At 45.1% G+C, this 21,661-nt stretch overlaps 1 protein-coding gene across 1 annotated transcript in view; it reads left to right on the top strand.

Moving 5' to 3' along the window:
- The window catches only part of STAT1 (signal transducer and activator of transcription 1), a 1,171,385-nt gene that overhangs the window by 86,246 nt on the left and 1,063,478 nt on the right, over positions 1-21,661 (top strand). The gene's annotated exons all lie outside the window — the stretch shown is intronic.

Genomic DNA, 21,661 nt, shown 5'->3' with positions numbered 1-21,661 from the left:
GAAATTCAGAAAGTTTCTGACTCTTTAAAATCTTTTGAGAGAGATCCACTATATAAAACCCGTAGTGAAGAATTAGATAAACATATTACTCAATTTAACAAAAACTTGGTCATACATAGGGACCAAAAGGTCCTACGCGATAGAACGGCATATAAAATTGGCTCCGCATATAGGTGGAACAATCCGAGGAGGCGGCCCCCAATTAAACCCAAATCTCTGAGGAAAGAACCTCCAAAACAGCTGCGGGCTGCAGATGAATCAGACTCCTCCATAGGCAGCAGCATTCCCGTCTCGGATAGCTCTGCCTCTGGGAAGGATAATCCAAAGCAATACAGCTTAAGACAGAAACAGTTTGGGCAGAACTCAAGTAAAACAGGGAGTAAAAAGAGTAAAGAACAGGATAACACCAGTAAGGATACGGAGTCATCATGTCAGGAGGACTCAGACGGTGGGTTACCTTCCTCATCTTCTGCCTCGGCTTTTTTAGCCACCGGGCAGAAGGTGGGAAGGTGACAGACACTAACAGTAGAGGAGCCAAAGCCTCAAATGCAGATCTAGAAGTTATCAACTTGACAGATGAGGAGATCCCTCAGGAATATCTGTCATTATTATCGAAGGGTTTGGGGTTTTGTCCCACACACAATATAAATGTGTTTGATACAATAGTTGATCTGCATTTGTTTGGACGACGTATTTTATTACAGGCCCTCTACGGTGATAAACCTAAAAAAATCCCCTCAAGCATTTTAGAGAAGCCGTGGTCAGATGAGGATCTGGCTATCCTCCAAGCTTTAAAGGAGTTACAAGGAGATACTGAGGCTTGTTCTCAAATTGAACATACAAATGTATACGCATCTTATTTTGTCCCTACTCTAGAGGAGGTGGGATTATGGAACACTTCAAAAAAGTTTCCACCTTTTTCTCTTTTCCCTAATCTGAAAACTTTTATGGAGGTGGTAGAAAGGGACATTTCTAAATTAAGAGGACATAAGACAGATGTTGACAATCTGGATTTGGCTGAACGTAACACACTTGTAGAGTTAATGTCAAACAAAAAATGGGTTATCAAACCCTCAGATAAAGGGGGAAACATTGTGCTGATGAGGGCTGAGCGTTACAGAGAGATGTGCCTGGATATCTTGAAAAATCAGGATTGTTATGTGAGGGTCTCCCCGTCCAGAGCTGCACTCTGCCAGGGGGAGCTATTTGCAATAATCGAGGACGCTTTTTCCCGCACGGTAATTGATTTGGATATAGTGACATTTTTGCGCACACACATACAACCTGTCCCTTTGCTCAATCTCATTCGCAATCGCCTCTCTTGCGATTGCATTTTGCGCTTCGTACAATTCCTGTCTGGCACTTGTGGAGGTACAGAGGATTGGTTCCTCTGCACTCCCCAGCGCCATCTGCCGACAGGAATTTCCCTCTACAGGTGCGTAGCACCTTTTGCTGGGTGCCTGCAAATATACGCTTGTGGAGGATTTCCGCCGTGTCAGCACACGCGTTGTGCGCTGATCACGGAGAAAGTTCCACAATCGTTACAGAATGACCAGCCCAACCCAAAACCCCAGTGTAGACGGAATTTCCGATTTGTACGATTTTGTCGAATATGGCTCTTGTACCTTTAAGAGATTTAAAAAACTTGAACCTGAATCAGCAGACGAATTTTGTCTGAGTGTACGAAACTGTTAGCGAACCCTGAATTCCAATGCACCCCAGTGTCTACCTGGGCCCCCCAAATGGTCTACATTCTGTTGGGGGGCGAAATGTCAATGTGGGGTTATGATGTGTTAGATCATACCACCCTGAGTCAAAGACCCCTGGAATTCTTGGCCTTTTTAATTCACAATTGGCTGAGATTACCTCAATTACCATACCCCCTTAATGAGTTGTTGTCAGCAGCTCAATCAGCTGTTCCATCTACTCTTTTATCCATAAAGCAGCCATCCAAAGCCTCTAAGTCTAAACGTAAAAGATCTAGGAAGGCTTCCCAGTGGAAAGATCCGTTGCCCATGGCAACCACAAATAGAGAGGTTATTTCTGTCAAGTCTGAAATGGGCAAAACCATGCAGTATGATAATGATGTTTATAATGCATCTGCTGATCAGTTTCCAGGTTTTTTGCCCCAATCCAAAGCTTATGTGGATCCTGCTATAGGTAGGATCGCACACTATATTAAAGCAGTTAAAAAATCTGTACTCGTTCCTGATCCCCACCCATATGGAGATTATTTAGATACTGGGTTGTTCGAACCGCCATTTGCCTCATGGGAAATCGGGGCCTTGGTGGAGGAATTTGATTTGGATTGGAAAGCCTTTTGCGATTTTTACATCGCAAAAAGCGCGGATGTCCTGAACGATTGTCTTGACTCTGTGTGCCTTTTGATTGATTCTGTTGAATGTGACGAGTGTGTTGTGGATCTGGTGATGTATGTGTGGCAGATCATTTTGGATGAATTACACACACACCAATTAATTGATCCCAATAAAGAGGTAAAAGATTACCGTTCTGTTCCTGCTCCAGTTCCATCGGTAGACTGTGCGCACTATGATTGTTCATCCTTTGTTAACTGTGCATGGGAGCCCACGTTTGAGAAATGGGAGATCGAGCTCCTGGTCTATGAATTGGAATGTGATTGGAGATCGTTTTGCAATCATTACCGTTCTAAAAACGAAGCAGTTTTGTATGCGTGCATTGAGTCTGCGTGCACTTTAATCAAGACTGGTGAATGTATCTCTGACTTTGTGACTCCGCTGTTTGACGTGTGGAGAATGATTTTGGATGAACTACATGCGCTTCAATCTGCTAAAAACACATTGTCAGTGGACGATTGTTCCAATCCTCTGGATTTAAAGAAAGTGAGTTTTGAATGCATTCCCTTTCCCAAAGCAACTGAGTGTTTGAAGTCTGAGTGCAAATCGTTCAGAGCAGTTGCTTGTGTGGAAGTTGAACCAGTGCGGTCTGATGTCGCCACCGCACGTATGGCTGCAAAAGGTCTGTGTGGTCCTGTGTCTAAGGAAGACAGATTTTTTCCCTCAGGTTCTCTAAGATCGTCCGTTTGTGAGCCTGCCATGGGGAAAATTCCTAAGTTATGCAACTTTAAGAAAATTATTGATGTGTCTAATAAAGTTTCTCCTGTTGTTGTCGCCACTTCTTTTGCAAATGAATCTATGTCTTATTCTGTTCGCACCTGTGCAGGCCTGTTGCCTGATGACAGTTGCTCCAGTGTTTCTGTCCTAGATGCCTTGCAGTCTGCTCCGCAGATCGGAGGTTTGCGATATGGAAGCGTCAGTTTCGCAACCTAAAGCGATCTTGGATCCGCAAATTTTGCGTTCTGACTCCTCGGATTCGACATTGTTAGTCGAATCTAAGAGTGAGACAGCGCTTAGGTTTTGCGAATCTGATGCTGAAGCTTCTTTGCCTTGTCCAGAGAAGCTTTCTCTGAACCTGCCCTGTACCATGAATGAAGGCATGATGTCCACTTGCATTGACATTTGCGAGTCTGATTCTGAAGAAAGCATTGACTCTCCACCCAGTACTCTGGATGAGTCAATATTGCCTTGTACAATATCTCCTGCCCTGCCCCTAGAGGCTCGTCTAGGTATTGCTGCTATTTTTACCTGTCTTTCTGCAGTTTTGAAATTGCAAGATAGTTTGACTACTACGCAGAGTTCTTGGTGCAGCGAGATTAAAGTTAGGGAGTCAGTGTGTGGTCCAGTGAATATTCCTGTACGTTCCACTCATGATGATGAAATTCAGTCTCAGTTTATGGTGGAACCTTCCCTGGGACATCTGCCCTGTTCTCAAAGTAAAGTTCCAGTTTTGCCCTGTAACATGGATAGTACAGAGTCCTTCTTAGACAACTTGAAAAATGATGTTCCTGAGGTCTTGTTTGATGATCTGAAGGTCTCCAAGTTCCCCCCAAAGGGTGCAGAACTTGTAGGAGATGTCTCCTGCCCCCCAGGTCCTTCTGAGGTGTTGCCCACTTCAGTAGGCATTGCTGCCTTGCTGACTACTTTTGCCGCTCTTGTGGAGCTTCATTCATGTGTAGTCAATGATGATATTACAGTTACAGAAAATTCTAAATTTGAGTCCGAGTCTTCTTTTGAAAGACCAGTACCTGTGACCTTTACTCGTGATGATTTTCTGCCCGGTACTGGTTTTGGTCTTGTCGTGTCGGACTCTGAGGTTGGCAGTTCCCCGACATGTCCTGAGGTTTCTCCTGTACTAGTGTACCCCGATGTGCTCTGTGACCCAGAAAGCCCAAGTGTGCCTCAGTTACCAGCGTACTCAGATGCTTCCTCAGTGGAGACATGTTCTGATATAGCCTGCCTGTTTGCATGCCCAAAAGTGGTCCCTGAAAGTCCTGATCTTGATGGGTGTCCTGCTAATTTTGAGTCTGGAATGATCATAGTTTCCATAGGGGTTCTTGGTGGTTCTCCATGTGAGCCTGGTGAGCGTTCTGGCTTCTTGGGATCTCTGCGGAGCTTCAAGGCGTTCTGGGAGATTCCGGGAAAGGTTTTGCTTGGTGCCCTGAATATGATCAGCAATGGCTTTGGTGTTGTAAGGGACACTTCGAACAGGTATTGCGGCAGGTTTGGTATTCTTGGACGCTCCTTGGAAGGTGGTGGGTATCGTCTGGAGGGTGTCGATGGCTTCTTCTCTGGTGTCCACAGTCCTGATGGGTGTTATGCTGAGACTTGTAGTGCTGATGGGCTTGTTTCGGTGGCTTCTGCTTCCGATGAGGTCGGTTTCGGATGGACTGACTCTGGAATTGGACCTTGTCGGGCTGTCCCGACCTTCATGAGTCTTCAGTTAGAGTTTTGTGATGATACCAGTTTTGAGGGATGTCTGGAATCCATCCCTAGAGGGGGGGGGGGGGGGGGGTACTGTGATGATCCGCTCAGCTGGCTGCACAGGCAGACAGCTGTTTGTCCATTCCTCTAGTCTGTGGGCTGCAACAGAGACCTGTCTTTCCATTGCAAGTTTCTGGTCTGTTCTCTTGCTGGGGAATTAGCATACATTCGTTATGCAAATCCCCTACCTGCCTTCTTTGATGACTGGCACTATAAGAGCTTTATGTTTCCCAGAAGGCTTTGCTGGTCATTTCCTTCCCATGGTCTGTTCCTGATGGACACTGCTGGAGTGTCAGCCATTGCTATCTAGTATAGTTAATTCCTGGGGGTTGCTTTAGGCTCCCCTTCTAGCCCAGTCAGGTTGTATTATCTGTATTGCCTGTTCTGTCTTGTCTTGCCTGTTGCCATTGTCCTGTCCCAAAGGTGGTCGACAGGAAATAATTCTGATCTCTGTTCTTGGAGTATAGCTGGTGCAGCGGTTGCTACCAGCTATCTCTTCTGTTTTGTCTCCTGGGATTGCGCTAGCTACTTTTCGCTAGCGCTGGGGATCCTTCTGTTCTGTCTTCTGGGATCGCGCTAGCTACTTTTCGTTAGCGCTGGGGATCCTTCTGTTCTGCTACTCTGTACCTGGATCGCGCTAGCCACTTTTCGCTAGTGCTGGGGATCCTATCTCTCGCTTGTCCCTGTTTTCGTGTGTCTGTCTTGTCTGCTACGCTTGCTGGAGGCTCGGTGAGGTAACCGTTAAGCAAGCGCTCGCGTCCTCTGTTTCATGTTTGTCTGTCGATGGTTAGTTAGGCGTGCTTGTCTCTATTGCGCTTATCACGTGGAGACCGCACATAACCGCGTGCACTGTTGCGAATGAGTGCGGTGTTCGCGGTTAGCTAGCGTTTGTTATTTTCCATACTTATTGTATTATTTGCTGTGCCTTTGCTACCCTCGTATTTTATTCTGATCTGCCTTGTGTCACGTCTGGCGATCGCAATTCTCGCAATCGCGTTCCTATTTCATATCTGCTGTTGTGTGAGCGCGGTCGCGGGGTGGCGACTGGATTGGCGCACACACATACAACCTGTCCCTTTGCTCAATCTCATTCGCAATCGCCTCTCTTGCGATTGCGTTTTGCGCTTCGTACAATTCCTGTCTGGCACTTGTGGAGGTACAGAGGATTGGTTCCTCTGCACTCCCCAGCGCCATCTGCCGACAGGAATCTCCCTGTACAGGTGCGTAGCACCTTTTGCTGGGTGCCTGCAAATATACGCTTGTGGAGGATTTCCGCCGTGTCAGCGCACGCGTTGTGCGCTGATCACGGAGAAAGTTCCACAATCGTTACATATAGCTATTAAGATCGGCAAAGAGTTCAAAAGTGTTGATTTGGTTGGTAGGACAGAAGGAAAGACCTTTCTCCAATACTGCCGTTTCATGTGCATTGAGGATATGGTCAGACAAATTGAAGATACATTTATTTTTAGGGGTCAGGGAGTTTTGTGTGATTGGGGTTTGCTTCTTTTTCCTTTACTTCCTCTTTTTCTAGGTCTGGTAATTGGCGTTTTGATTTGTTCGGAGGCTGGAGATATACCTTCTCTGAACGGGGGCTCGGTAGTTGGGTGGTCAGGATGTTTTGTGACAGAACCCTACATATTTCTATTAATAAAACGTGGTTTATTGATGTTCAAAAATGCATCAACAACTTTGTCTGGAATGGAAAAAAACCTCGTACCTCACACAAGATAATGTCCCTATCAAAAAAATTTGGAGGTATGGGTTTACCTTGTATCGAATCATATTATAAGGCGGCAAACCTAGATATGATCAGACACTGGTGGTCTTCAGATAGACCCTGGGTACAACTTGAACAACTCCTCACAGGCGCAAACTTGAGGGACTTACTAGCTTTATAATGGGGGCAAAACTTCCCCCAAATCCGTATCCTTCCATACAAGCTTCATTAAAAGCCTGGGAAAGCTTTTTTAAACACCCCCCTCCCAAATCTAACTCCATTGTAATTCAGACTAATTTAAGAGCCGTCAGATATTTCACACCAGACCTAAACCTGTCGGTATGGAATCAACTGGGAATATCCTCCTTCTCTGACCTTTTCGTAAACAACCAACTCAAATCCTTCAGTTCATTAAGCAGCCAATTCCATCTCCCCCCAAACCAACTCTTTACTTACCACAGACTATATCATCTGATCTCCTCTAAAAATCTATGTCCACCTTCTATACAACCTGAAATTTTAGCCATGCTTAACTTTAAAGGCCATTATAAAGGTGGCATTTCTGTTTGGTATGAAACAATTAGAACAGGCAAGACTTCACCATTACTACGATACTCCAGAATCTGGTCTACGGACCTTCATAGAGATATATCGGTACCTCAACTAATAAAATCCAACAACATGATCTCTAGACTGTCCAAATGTAACTCCCACTGGGAAATGTCCCGTAAGATTCTCTATAGATGGTACATAACTCCAAGGAAGATTGCCTCATTTGCACCTAGTGCCTCCCCGACTTGCTGGAAATGCAACTCTGACACCGGTACCTACCTGCATATGTTTTGGAGCTGTCCTAAAGTTTCACCACTTTGGACAGAAGTAGAATCTCATATTAGCAGAACATGCCTTCCTGGCTTCAAATTATGCCCTTCTTTAGCATTATTGATGGTTGACATAGATAAAATCCCTCCCAATCTACAACCCATTATTGCCCATCTCATCCTGAACACACTCTATACAATCTCTTCAAACTGGAAATCTCAGGAAAACTTGGTATTTCGACAGGTACTATCCTCTACCTGTTCAAACATCAAACTAGAGCAAAAAATCAGAGCTAGATTAGGAGTTAAATCTGAACATTACATTATCCCTAAATCTTGGTTATAAACCCCTGGCTTAGGTTTATGTATATGCAATTTTGTTCTCTATATTCAATGATGACATCAAAGTCTGTCTTCAGCTAATAATGCTTAGACCTTGGTTTGTTATGTCTGTTCCTTAGCGTACGTTAAAAAGGGGCGCTGGGAAAAAAGGGCGCGGGGTTTTAAACGATAAGCATGGATAACGTTTAAAAATGTATTGTACTGTATTTCGTTTAAAATTAATGTTTTATAAAGTTATACATCATTAAAAAATGTGCATTAAATCGGCAATTGTAAAAACGTTAATCTTTCGTTTAAATAGTGAAACGTATAATAACGTTTAAAAAAAAAATTACTAAGTAACCCTCCCTGTACCTACCCCTAACCCCTAGACCCCCCTGTTGATGCCTAAACCTAAGACCCCCCCTGTTGGTGCCTAAGTAACCCTCCCTGTACCTACCCCTAACCCCTAGACCCCCCTGTTGGTGCCTAAACCTAAGACCCCCCTGTTGGTGCCTAAACCTAAGACCCCCTGTTGGTGCCTAAACCTAAGACCCCCCTGTTGGTGCCTAAACCTAAAACCCCCTGTTGGTGCCTAAACCTAAGACCCCCCTGGTGGTACCTAAACCTAAGACCCCCCTGTTGGTGCCTAAACCTAAGACCCCCCTGTTGGTGCCTAAACCTAAGACCCCCCTGTTGGTGCCTAAACCTAAGACCCCCCTGTTGGTGCCTAAACCTAAGACCCCCCTGTGATAAGCATTAATAACGTTTCAAAAACATATTGTGCGTTTTTTTCGTTTAAAAATAATGTAAAAAAAAAAAATTGTACTGTTTTTCGTTGAAAAATAATGTTTGAAAAAAATATTGTACGGTTTTTCGTTTAAAAATAATATTAAAAAATGTATAAATCATTAAATAATGTGTAATCATGAGAAGCAGTAATAAAACATGAAGTCTCCGGGCGCCGCTTTTAAAACGTTATTTTTCTCCGGCGCCCTTTTTTCCTATCGGGCGCCCATTAAACAATATTTATTATGGGAGTGAATGGCGGCGCCCGATTTGTCCACTAGCCTCCTGCGCCCTTTTTTACTGTTACCCTGTTCCTTATGTTCTATATGTTAAGGTTGAAGGTTATTACTTATAGCCATTTCTCTTCTTGGAAACCAACTACAAGTCAAAACGATATACCTACACTGGCGGGTGGCCTTATGGCCATCTGGTCCCGCCGGTTTTAGTAATTGGGCTCACCCCCCTTGATGACTACCCTAAGGGTTGTGTAAATGTCAGATAAGGGGCTCTCCTCCTGATTAATGACTTGTCCTGTTAAGTATAATGATGTTATCTCTTTTTCATTGTTCCGCATTTGTACAATGAGCTGTGTATCCCAATAATTTGTAGTGAACTGCCTATCTTACCTGTTACAATTTACAATAAAAAACTTTGTATAACGAAAAAAAAGGATGTTTTGTGACAAAGCTGAGGGGAGCTCTAAAAAAGAGGAAGTTAGGGTGTTGTTAGCTGAATCATTGATAGATATAGGGTTGGTGGAAGGGGGCACGGGGAAAATATTGGTTATGGTATTTTGTGTATGTGGACTGGTGGTATTGCTACTCGCCAGGGGAACGGAAATCATGTTTGTGGGTGATTTTAGGCTGGAATTGTCTGGCGGGCTTGGTGAGTCTGGATCTGAGTTGTAGATGCTGATCTGGGATGCCCTGATGGGTGAGCTGGAGGTGGCCTCTGGTGGTTTGGATGCCGGGGAATTTTTTTGTTCTGACTGGGTTGAATTTGTGGCAGTTTTTTGTAATGATGCAGGTGGTCCGTTTGGGATGAAATTGAATTTAAGGCTAGTCTGTGTTTTAGATATTTTCTTGCCGACACCAGGGGGGTAGAGGTGACAGATTTTTTGGGATTGGTGGTTTTGGTGCGCTGGGTCTTGGGAGCAGTGATGATATCGAAACTATTGGGCGGTGGAGCTGTGCATGTGAAAGTGATATTTTTGGGGATGGTGTTGGTGATGGTATTGGGTAAGGGGATATTAGGTGTGGGGGGGGGGGGGTGCAGTGGAGGCTGGAGGTGGTGCTGGGACTTGGACTGGTGGTGGACCTAAGGGTGGAGGTGGAAAAGGTGGATATCTATATGGTGGTGGTGGGATGCTAAGGCTCATTAGGGGGACAGGTGGCGGTGGGGGGGCTGGGCCCGGGGGCAGGGAGGTGGGAACCGGTCGCGGTCTGCGCTCCCTTTCCCGATGCTCAGCGTAAGCTAACCGGTCTCTATTTAATTTTTTAAGTTTTGACTCAATGGTGTCCAATTCAAAACGCTTGACTCTGGCCTTGAGATTGGACATGAGCGGGAAGTCCTGTTCATTGTTTAAATTGGCTAGCAGGAATTCTCTGCATTCATTAATAATGGGTTGTAAATCAGTAATGAGAGTTTTCCTTTTATCTATAATCCTCTCCATCATGCCCTCAGTGCAGACCTCAAGATAAATATACCAGTCTGCACTAAAGACAAGGTCTTTAGGAAAGGCTGTGAGAGTTTTGATTCGTATGCCATCTGGGGAAATTTTTTCGTCTATATAAGTCTATTGCATGGCAATATCAGCTAGATTGAAAAATTCATCTTTAAGTGCAGATTCTAGTTTTTGAAACACTGGTTTAAGGTCGACAGTGGAGGTGGGTGGTCGAGTTTCTGGCAGGTTGTGATCTGGAGCAGGTTCAGTGTTCGGGACACGCTTGAATTGGGCCAAAAGGTCGTCTCTATGGATAAATCTATCCTCTATGAAGTTCATGATTGGGCTGCAATCGATGTCGATGTTCGCCAGATCTTGAGAAAGAAAAGGCCAAGCCGAGCTTGTGGAAACTAAAGTTGAAGAGAAATCGAGAGCCCAATATGGTGCATGCAGAGAAAGCATGCATGTTATGTAAGACCACATGCACACCAATCTACTCCTTACAGCTGGCAGCAGCTGATTGGTGGACTCTCTGTCCCCATGGCCACTGACTCCACCCACTGACAACACCGCCCTGTGCATGCAGAGAAAGCATGCATGTTATGTAAGACCACATGCACACCAATCTACTCCTTACAGCTGGCAGCAGCTGATTGGAGGACTCTCTGTCACCATGGCCACTGACTCCACCCACCCACACTGGAGCAGCTTCTGGATAGGCCAGAGCTGCCAGCATTAACACATTTAAAGCAGCAAGCGACCTCACAACAGTACAGAGGTGCTCTGCTTGCTATAACTGAATTGCTGGTAAGTCTTTATCTTTAACCACAACACATGCCTTTTTCCCTCTTGCCAGCTACAACTTATTCCATTCCCTACCTTCTACTGAAATATACCTAAAGCGGTCAATTTGATACCAACTTAATCTGATTTACTAACTACCCTTTACCACTGTTGACTAGTCCATTCCCCTATACACATTATGTAGTTTACACCGACCCATTCCTTGTAATCACCCCCCTACTATAACATATCACTAAACACTATTTTTGAAATACTATTCTTATTACACTAACTAATAATAAATTTGTATCTTTTTATGGCCAGAAGTTCTGAGAATTCCTGTAGGAATGGGTCAGTATCTCCGGGGGGACGATAAACCACTAAAATTTTGAAGCCTTTACCAGCTGAGATCTGGGCACCTATACATTCAAAGGACTTTGTTGAGCCAACATTCAGGGCTCAGAGCTGCAGGGTTGTTTTGCCACCAATTGCTACACCCCCTCCTCTGCGGTCGCGTCTTTTCTCACTTAGGACTGAGTAATTGTATGGGATGGTTGCTTACAATGTGGGGCCCACATTGGCATCAATCCAAGTTTCAGTGATGCATGAAAAATCGCATGTCTGAATAAGGTCTGCAATAATGGCTGTCTTATTGTTTGTAGAGCGGGCATTGCAGAGCGATGCGGTGACTGAATGGGGCTTAGCAATGGTGACTGGGTTCACTGCCAGGGTGTTACTGCATCTCTGACTAGGGACATGGCAACCACTGCTACTTTCGGCCTCTGATTTCCAGTAAACATCACTTGAATGGGCCTGGGTCCCTGAAGTTGGACCGAGTCTGAGTATGGCACTTTTTATGGGCCTGGCCACCTTTGTTTACCTCTGTGCGTTTTATTTAAAATCCCTAGAGATTCCAGAACATTAGCTTGTTTTTTTCCAATGTGAGAGGCAGCTCTTGATGGCCTGAGAGATAGTAAGAAGCTGGCCTTATATATTAACATTGCTCTTTGGAAGGAAAGGGTTAATTAAGCTCTTCCTTGATTGTTGTTGTTTATCAGTAGGGGGTAGACAAAAGCAAACTGCTGGCCTTGAGAATCTGTTACACAGAGAAGGAGAATTTTCTTAGCAAAATGAGGTCTCACAGGGCCCGTTTCCACTATCGCGAATCTGCATGCGTTTCCTGCATGCAGATTCGCACAGCCAATACAAGTGGATGGGCCTGTTTCCACTTGTCAGTTTTCCTGAGCGTTTTTCTGTGCAGGATTTTTCTGCACGGCAGAGCCCTCAGAATTCGCCTGCGTGTGGAATGCATGCGAATCGCTGCTAATGTATTTAATAGGGAAATCGCCTGCGGGTTTGGTATGCGAATTTTCATGCGAATTCGCATGGAAATCAATGGAAAAGCACACCGGCACTGCCATGGTTAAATTCGCATACAGCATCATGAAAATTCACATACAACCGCATGCGAAATTCGCATCCACATGCGAATTTTTACCGCGGCAAATCACACCGCACAAGTGGAAACGGGCCCACAATGAGTTAGAGTTTGATCTAGCTGCTATAGAAGTTTTTCCAGACCTGACTTATAAAAAACTCTCCAATAGTGCCGGACCCTGCAACTTCTTCTGGATGCTCTATGGGCCCACAACATTCAGTATCGCTGGGGCTTCCCATTTGCTTTGGTGGTACACCATGAGGGAAAAATCACATACTCTTATATTCCCTGAGAAACTCCTCGGTTTCTGTGCGGCCATGGGACTTGACTTAATAATGGTTCAAAATTGGTGTCCTAGATTGACAGACCTTTGTTTCACTCTGATGGAAAAATGGTCCTCTATTAATCTTAAAAAGAAACAGAACTCTAAACTGAGAACCCCCACCGCCTCTCTCAAAACTCCCCATGCTGACATTTCAGTTTAATAACTCTTCTCTGTCCTGTTCACATTATTGGTGTATTCATCCTTAGCCCTATTGTTTCTTGGACACTGGCGAGGTTTCTTGACGTACACTTTTTTGCGCTACCTGAACTGTGTTTCTTAACCTTATTTATTTATTGTATTTATAAAGCGCCAACATATTACGCAGCGCTGAGTAGCTCAGCTCTGGGTAACCTGCGCAGAAGGATTTCTCCGGCCCCGCTGGGCCGATTTTCAAAATTTTTTTTTAGTGCATGCAGCTAGCACTTTGCTAGCTGCGTGCATATTCTGATCGCCTCCGCTCGCCGCTCCCTTCCTCCTCAGCCTCGCAAACTGCATCACAGACAAACTGCAAACTGACACTGAAAGCAGGGACGCTGTCTGTGATAAACAAAGCACACAGGAGTGAGCCTTCAGGGGGCCTGGAGGGGGCGTGCATAACTTGTATTCAGGGGCGCCTCTAGCCATTTTGTCACTCCAGGCCAGAAAACCTGTGGCGCTTCCCCCACAACAACCCCCCCATTAAAATAATCGTAATTCGTCAGTGTTTCGCCAAAAAAGAATTGAAATGCAGCAGCGTTTCACCAGAAAATACACGGATTGTGGAAGCGTTTTATCAGAAAATAATCGTATTGCAGCAGCTTTTCACCAGAAAATAAATTGTAATGCGGCAATGTTTCACCAGAAAATAATCATACTGCAGCAGCGTTTCACCAGAAATTACATTTATTGCGGCAGCGTTTCACCAGAAAAATACACGTAAATGTGGCAGCGTTTCACCAGAAAATACACAATATGTGCAGCGTTTCACCAGAAAATACACATAGGCAGGGCTCCACTTTCATGAGACACAAATGAGGACAGAAGGAAGCACAAAGGGGGACAGAAGAAGGCACAGGGGGACTGAATAAGGCACACAGGGCGATATAGGAGGCACGGGGCGAGAAAGGAGGCATGAGGGTCAGAAGGAGGCACAAGGGAACAGAAGGAGGCACACGGGGACACAAGGAGGCACAATGGGCAACAAAAGGAGGCACAATGGGGAACAGAATGAGACACGAAGGAGGCACTGGAGGACGGAAGGAGGTACACAAAGGGGCAGCGGGCAGTACAGGGGGACAGAAGAAGGCATGAGGGCCAGAAGGAGGCACAAAAAAGGACAGAAAGAGGCTCAAAGGGGAACTGAAGGAGGCACACAGGGGGCAGAAGGAGGCACAAAGTGGGGCAGAAGGAGGCACAAAGTGGGACAATGGGGACAGATTGAGGCATAAGGGGGGACAAAAGGAGGCACAGGAGGAAAGAATTCCCCAGTTAAACGCTACAAAGTACTGCATGAACTGCAGAGATTGCACTTAGAAGTTGTTTCTATACAGTAGACCCATTTTAGTGATACTGGTAGAGGGGGCTTCCGTTCTAAAAAAAAAATGTCCCCAGTGCTTGTATTCTAACTCTCCCTCTCTTAAATCTAAGAGGGTAGGTTTCTGCTCTGGGGTCCTCTTTGTCCATGCTGGCTCCATTGCAGATTTTGAAGGCAGATGGCTTGCTGTTAAAGGTACCATTTGAGGTTTAAAGATTACTATTGCTTCTGTATACCTTCCTAACTCTGACCAAACAAAGATGTTGGGAGCTTTCTTGAAGAACCTGGCCTCCTTTCAGGAGGGTGTGCTGGTGGTAGCTGTAACTACAGCTGGTCACAAAACGAGTCTACGCTTCATACTGATGTTACAAGGTGTTTATTTATTCTTTTGTCATGGGCATACCTCCCAACTTTTTGAGATGAGAAAGAGGGACACTTAAGCCACGCCCCTGCCACAGCCCTGATCACGTCCCCATCACAACCCTAGGCATGCATACCATAAAGATTTCATAAGAAAAATATGTTGTTTTATAATTCAAACCACACTGGTCCTTTCTATCCTGGTTCATTTTTCTTCATATTAACATTTTAAAATTAGTAATATATCAATTTAAAGGATGGAAATAAAGTTTAGAGTCAATCAAACACATTTTTTAGTAGAGAAATATACATATTTACATAGAAAGAGGGACAAAGTCCTGAAAGAGGGACAAATGAGGAGGACAGAGGGAGAGGGCTCCTAAAGAGGGACTGTCCCTCCAAAAGAGGGACAGTTGGGAGCTATGCATGGGTCATGTGGAAGTCACTTACTTACCAATACACCAAGATTTCAAAAATAAGTCAGGAGATGAAAAGAAAAACAACTTATGGCTTTATTCAAAAATGGCACATGTATACATGAGGGAAACCCAGTTAAGCCTAGCAAAAGGGTCAAGGCAGTTTAAGGTTTCTGAAACAACTTCCGCTGTGCACCAGTTCTTAAACTCCAAATTACGTGGTCATGATGTAATTTACTTGTCCAATAATAATGTGTGTCTCCGAGGGTCTTCTTCTTTCACTCCAAGAGGGTGGAGAATTCCCACAGCCTTGCACCTGGTCTGGACTACAGCACACAATCTCTCCGACATCCTGTTCTCATAGTTATTTTCAAGGCCTTTAGTAGTGTGTCTTGAACCATCTCCCGATGGGAGGTTGCAGTACCAGGCACGCCATATCAGTTTAGAAATTCCTGAGAAGACAAAAAACTCACACAGTACCAGGTCTTGGCTAGAGCATGTCTGTAATGAAAGAATCTAAGACTAACTTTAAAGGGTAACTCTATTCATCTGAATCATCTGTGTTACATTAGCCTTATTAAATATTGGTGTCACCTTATATATATTAAGTGCATATATATGAAACTTGGATTAACATACAGCTATGACATTAACATACCCCCATGTTGCACATATATATGTATAAGGTGGCAAAGGGTTCAACTACATAGACTTGAAACGCTTCTTAAATAATGGAAGCTAGCAGTTGCTTTCATCGTAGCCTTGTAGCATTGCAAAATATATATGTTTAACGCCTACTGCTTCTAGTGTACTATCTTATCAGATATCAAACAATCTACACAACTGAGAAGTCAATTTTTGGGAATTTGTGCTTCCCCATAAAGCTGTCCTCCTCCTCACTGTCATTGTATTCCTCATGTTGGAGTGAAAACATGGCTGCATCAGTTTTCTGCTTTATGAAACTGCCCAAGTATTTCCTGGCCAGGGGTATGACACAACAAGCCAAAAAACTGAACATGAGTATCACAATAAGTATCATGGTACCAACATTTTTTAGGAAACCCTTCCAGTTTCCAAACCAATCATTGAACCATTTTGTAAAGGAATCTGATACACCAGAGTTTCTTTTTAACTCGTCAGATAGGTCAGTCAGTTTCCTCAAAGCTTTTGTCACCCATCCATCAGGGCCAGTTTCACTGGGAATGTAGGTACAGCAGGCCCCGCCCAGTCCCAGAAATTTGCAAACTCCTTTTTCGGCAAGCATCATGTCCAGACTCATTCTGTTTTGAAATGTAATTTTGGAGTTTGGGCCTAACTCATTAACTATGCCCTGCAGAGCATCACGCGTGAGATTCACAAATCTTTGCTGATTGTAATATATGTAGTTTATCCACTCCACGTTTTTGTTAATGGTGATCTGTGGAATCAAAGACTCAAACCCTGCCCACACCGGGTTTCTGGCCTTAAATTCATCTGGAACCCCTCTGGGGACACCTATTGCATCCAAAAAGACATGTGGGTCCAGGTTACCTTTAAGTTCTCTCTTAAAGATCTTGTGGGCTTCTTTTTCAAAATCCTGGTCACTCTCTCTAAACATATGTATGGGCATAATGAGTTTGGCCAGTGCACAGTGACCTTTCCACACTGGTGGCAATCTAGGGCGTAATTTAAGATCACCGCACAACCAGTAGATATCACCAAGGGAGTGTGTCTGATGAAATAGTATGAAAGGGTCTGCTTGCTTCATTACAGTATAGTAACCAGGGGGAAATTCACCCACATCTACTCCACCTGAATTGGTACTGTTATGACAGGTATAGTTACCCTTGTACACAGTTGCTGAGTGGTCAGTTTGATCAGGGGTACCTTCCTTCAATGGGTATCGGTCTATCCACATTTTACAGAGTGGATCTGTTGTGGCTGGGGTCTGACCTTTACTCCTATAGAGTGACAGAAAACATTTCTCACCCCCTTCTGGAAGGGGGAAGTAGCACAGTGCCAAGGTGTGGCCTTGCTCCTGCACATACATAACAATCCGACATTGTGTTGCTTGGCTGTGTACCTCATGCATTCAAGCCACATGTTAGTATCTGAATATCCTTGTCTCCATGGCAATGGTCTCCTCAAATGTAGGGTTAGCCAGGGCCCGTACCCATGGTTCCTGATCCTCATGCTCCATGACTTTAAACTCAGGGTTTTTGTACATGTCCCTGAGCGAAAACTTCCCCAGAGGCCCCCCTGTATACCCTGGGACATGCATGCCTATCACATACGTTCCTGCATCTCCAGGGCTCGGGTTTTCTATATTCAGGGTCAGGCGCTGGGAACTATCTATTAGTTTTCCAGGCATACAGGCTCCCCCAGCTGTTGTTAAGGTCATCCTTGAGCGAAGGGGCACCCCATTTCTGTCAACCCGAGTCATGACAGGGTCAGGTCTGTATCCCCAGTCAGTACCTGTGTTCCAGGCAGCTGCTTTCCAAGAACTACATTTATACCCCCAATGGTCATCAGTCACACAAATGAAAAATTGTCCTTTTTCATAAAGGCTGCAGTGCCAATTACAACGTTGCACAACCTGGCAGTAGTCAAAGGTGTAAGTCGCCACTTGTATTTGTGAAGAATTATACCAGAACACTAAGCTCTGGTGTTCTCTTGTTACAGCAACCTGTCCTCTTCGCATCAGTCCTATATTTATGGCATCCCGTTTAACCCTTGGTCAGTTGTGAGTTACATTATCAGTTTGTGGAAAGGCTGAAGGAGGTGTTTGGAAATGCTCTAGGGCTTCTAACACTATCCACAATGTCCCAATGAAAAGCATAGAAATAATGACTCCCTTTCCACTTGGAGTCTTAAGGTATCCTGTATCCAAGATTCCCATTTCTTCTCTCTTTTTATATATATATATATATATATATATATATATATATATATATATTTTTTTTTTTTTTTAAAGAACTCTGGGAATTAAGCGGGCCCCAACTCTCCCTAATCTAGCTCCTCAATCATCCTGTTCAGGGCTTGTGCCCGCTTTGAATGGAGGAAAATCTCTAATATTCCCTCCATCCGCTGTGACGTTGTCTTGACTGGAGCTCAGGCAAATGTTCCTCACACTCCAGGGCCCAGGAGCCAACACCTCCCGTCACAGGATGCTGTCTATTCTGTCCCTGAACAGGGAATGGGTGCCCTTTTGCAGTGAGTTCAATGTAATCCAGTGCAATGGTATGAAAGGGGTAATGTGGTGTAGGTGTTTTACCAATAGGTGGCTTTAATCCCTTTCCTGTGTTGTGCTGGGCACATACAGTGCATTGTGAGACAATTTTTTTTTTTTTTTTAAAGATACTTATGCCCAGACAGTAAAAATGTTTGGTGGCTATGGCCATCATACCACCCGTTGAGACATGGGTGACCCCATGTAACACAAGAGCCAATAATCTGTACAAAAGTCTGGGAAGGCATAAGGCATCATTGACACAGAGGAGCCTGCTATCATTAACTGTTGCATGTGCCCTTCCCCACTGAGCCTTTTCAGCTGCTGGTGCAGTGTTCTGGAATTCCACTAAGAGATCAGTGTTGATCGCTGCAGAGGATGGAATGATGATAGGGGAGGGGGCTGATGGCAGAGGGGGATCAGTGGCAGGGAGTGAAGGGGAGGCGGCAGCTGTGGTGGGCAGAAGGGTATGGGATGGGATGGCTCAGAAGTTGGGAGAGGGCGCAGTGCCGCCAATTTCGCCTCAGCATCTGCAAGATTGTTGCCACGGGTAACGTCAGAGTCATCACGCATGTGTGCCATGCAGTTTACCACAGCTACCTGCGAGGGCAGCAGTACACTATAAAGGAGCTGTTGCAATAAGTCTTTATGGCGGACTGGTTTCCCAGCCGCAGTTAACATGCCACGGTTCTGCCACTGTGCAGCGTAGGTATGGCAAGCAGAGAACGCATACTGGCTGTCAGTGTAAACAGTGAGAACTTCACCCTTGTGCAACGCACAGGCTCAAGTGAGTGCATGAATCTCTGCAGCTTGTGCGGAGTAGGAGATTGGTAAAGGACCAGACTCCAAAACAGCATCCAGGGTAACAACAGCATATCCCACTCTGTTCACTCCTAAGGCATCTTTGGAGGCAGAGCCATCGACAAAGACGAGCGTACTTCCAGGTATTGGTTCGGACTTCAGGTCTTCTCTGGGCAGAAAGACCTTTTGTGACTCTGTGACACAATCATGCTGGGGCTCAACACCCTCTGCAGCGGGGGTCAGGAGTAAAGTTGATGGGTTGAGTGTGGTACAGCGTTTCACTGTAAGGTGAGGCTGACCCAGCAAAGTGGCAGTGCAATACAAGTGACGGGCAGGAGTAAGTAACGTCATTTTATCCTGCAACAAAAGAGCATGCACTGCGTGGGGAACAAGAACCTCTAGTGGATGGTAGAGGACCAGGGTGGCCGTTATGTCAACAGCCATCGCAGCAGCAATAACAGCTTGTACACAAGACGGCAAGGCACATGCAACCTGATCCAAAGGCTTAGAATAAAAACCTAGCGGCCTCTGTTTGTCTCTCCAAGTTTGTGTCATCACAGCTGTCATGCATTTATCTTTGCAATCAACATACAGTTTAAAAACATTCGTGTAATCAGGGAAGGCTAAAACCAGGGGATCTTGCAGCGCAGACTTACACCTCTCAAATGCCATAGTCAAGTCATCTGTCCAGGTGACTTTGTCAGTCATTGCCATTGGGTCAGTGTGGATGGCATTGAACAAAGGCTTAACCAGTGCAGAGCAATGGATAATCCAGGCCCTGCAGTAGTTAAGGGTCCCAAGGGACGTCATCATGTCTTTCTTTGTCACAGGTTTTGGTATATCTTGGATAGCTCGTATCCGCGTATCCTCAATAGTACGTCCTGCACCTGAAATGAGTTGTCCTAAATATTTAACAGTGGGCTGACAGAACTGTAGTTTTTTTTACGTGAGGCCTTGTGGCCCTGTTCTGCTAAGAAACAGAGCAGTTGCACTGTGAGTTGCAGACACCTCTTCTCATCTGGAGCACCTATACACAAATCATCGACATAAATGAGGAGTCTGCAATCATCAGGGACAGGGAAAGATTCTAGAGACCTATTTATCTCTTGTGAAAAGATTGCCGGACTTTCACAGTACCCTTGCGGGAGTCTCGAGTACGTGTACCTTTTTCCTTTAAAGGTAAATGCAAACCAAAATCTGCTGTCAGGATGGAGTTTTATCGAAGAAAAAAAAAAGCGTTTTTTGTAAGGCCGGTACGCACCTTTAGCAACTACAATGACCTCCTCTGAATTTTGTATCAGGCCCACGTCAGTGTCAGATTGTGCCCACAGCTTGTCTGGGACACTGGACATCTCATGTCAGGACGCATCTGCAAAGTCAACATTGTCAGCTTCTTCAGGTCGTTTAGTCAGGTGTATCAGCATTCCCGTGGTCTGAAGGTGGCGTGGGCAGTAAATGCCCTCACCACTTCCTTCTTTCCATTTGCTCAATAGAATCCCGGCCGTGTCCCAACGTCCCCACTGCGGTTTGTACAGTGAAGCATGAGGGGCGGAGTTTGGGACAGCAAACAGCTCATCCTGCAGGATGCCGTCTGTCTCAACACTGTCCCAGCCTGGGATTGAAACCTCATACAGAACATAACCTTCTGCATTTTCCCATAGTCCGGTAATCTCTACACAGACTTTTCTCCTCATCGGGTACTTTTGCTCATAGTCCAAATCCCTGCATCCATTTGCTATGTAATGTGTGGTGACGTGTGCCACACCTACTACCTCCTGAAATGTATCAGCCGGACCGGCATCCTGCTGCATCCAGTTCAGGAGTGAATTTGGCAGAATAATACCGTACCAATGCACGTCAGGTGCTTCTGCCATAGGAGCACGATGGATCTGCAGTGACTCTGGACCGGGAGCAATAGTCAACTTCAAATCACCAATCAAGTCTCAGCCACACAGACTAATTGGGCACCTTGCAGAGATTATGAAACTGCAAAACACAGCTCTGCCTGACTTTTCATCTAAAACCTGCAACAGTTTAGTGGTTGGGGACACTTCAAACCCATCACCGGCATTGCGTGTAACAACTGTACCCAACTTTTCCCACTGGATATTTAAACCAGTCCCAAGGACAGACCTACATGCACCAATGTCAACCAAAAACTTGATTCTAACACTCGATACAGACAAAAGGATTTCAGGCTTTTTGTGTCAGCATAATCAATCTCAATCACAATAGTGTCACGGCTCAACTCTTCCCTGCCTAGTCATGCAGACTGGGTTTGTTGCTTGGTTTGATTGGCCGTATTCTCTGGGCAGTCTCGTGCAATGTGATCCCACTTTCCACAAATGAAACATTCTCCTCTTTCTCGTTTTCCAGCATAGTCACGCACAAATCTACGTGGACGGGGACGTGAGACATCTCCGCTGTATGCACCCTCCTCACCCACGCCCTGGTTGCAGGTGGACAAGGAATAGGAGGCTGCCGCAGCAGGATGTCTCTTCTGTCCCTGCTTTTTTTTTTTTTATCAGAATTTTCTCCGCATGCCTGGCATACTCCAAAAACTCTGTCACACTGCACGTACGCCATGTAATCAAATGTTTATGGATTGTCCACTGTAATTCTTCCCTTAAAGCCCTATCAATCTGTG

Source organism: Hyperolius riggenbachi, chromosome 7 (assembly GCF_040937935.1).
Source record: "Hyperolius riggenbachi isolate aHypRig1 chromosome 7, aHypRig1.pri, whole genome shotgun sequence".
In the NCBI taxonomy this organism is placed as follows: domain Eukaryota; kingdom Metazoa; phylum Chordata; class Amphibia; order Anura; family Hyperoliidae; genus Hyperolius; species Hyperolius riggenbachi.
The sequence above is the reverse complement of the archived record's forward strand: the minus strand, read 5'-3'. Positions and strand labels throughout refer to the sequence as shown.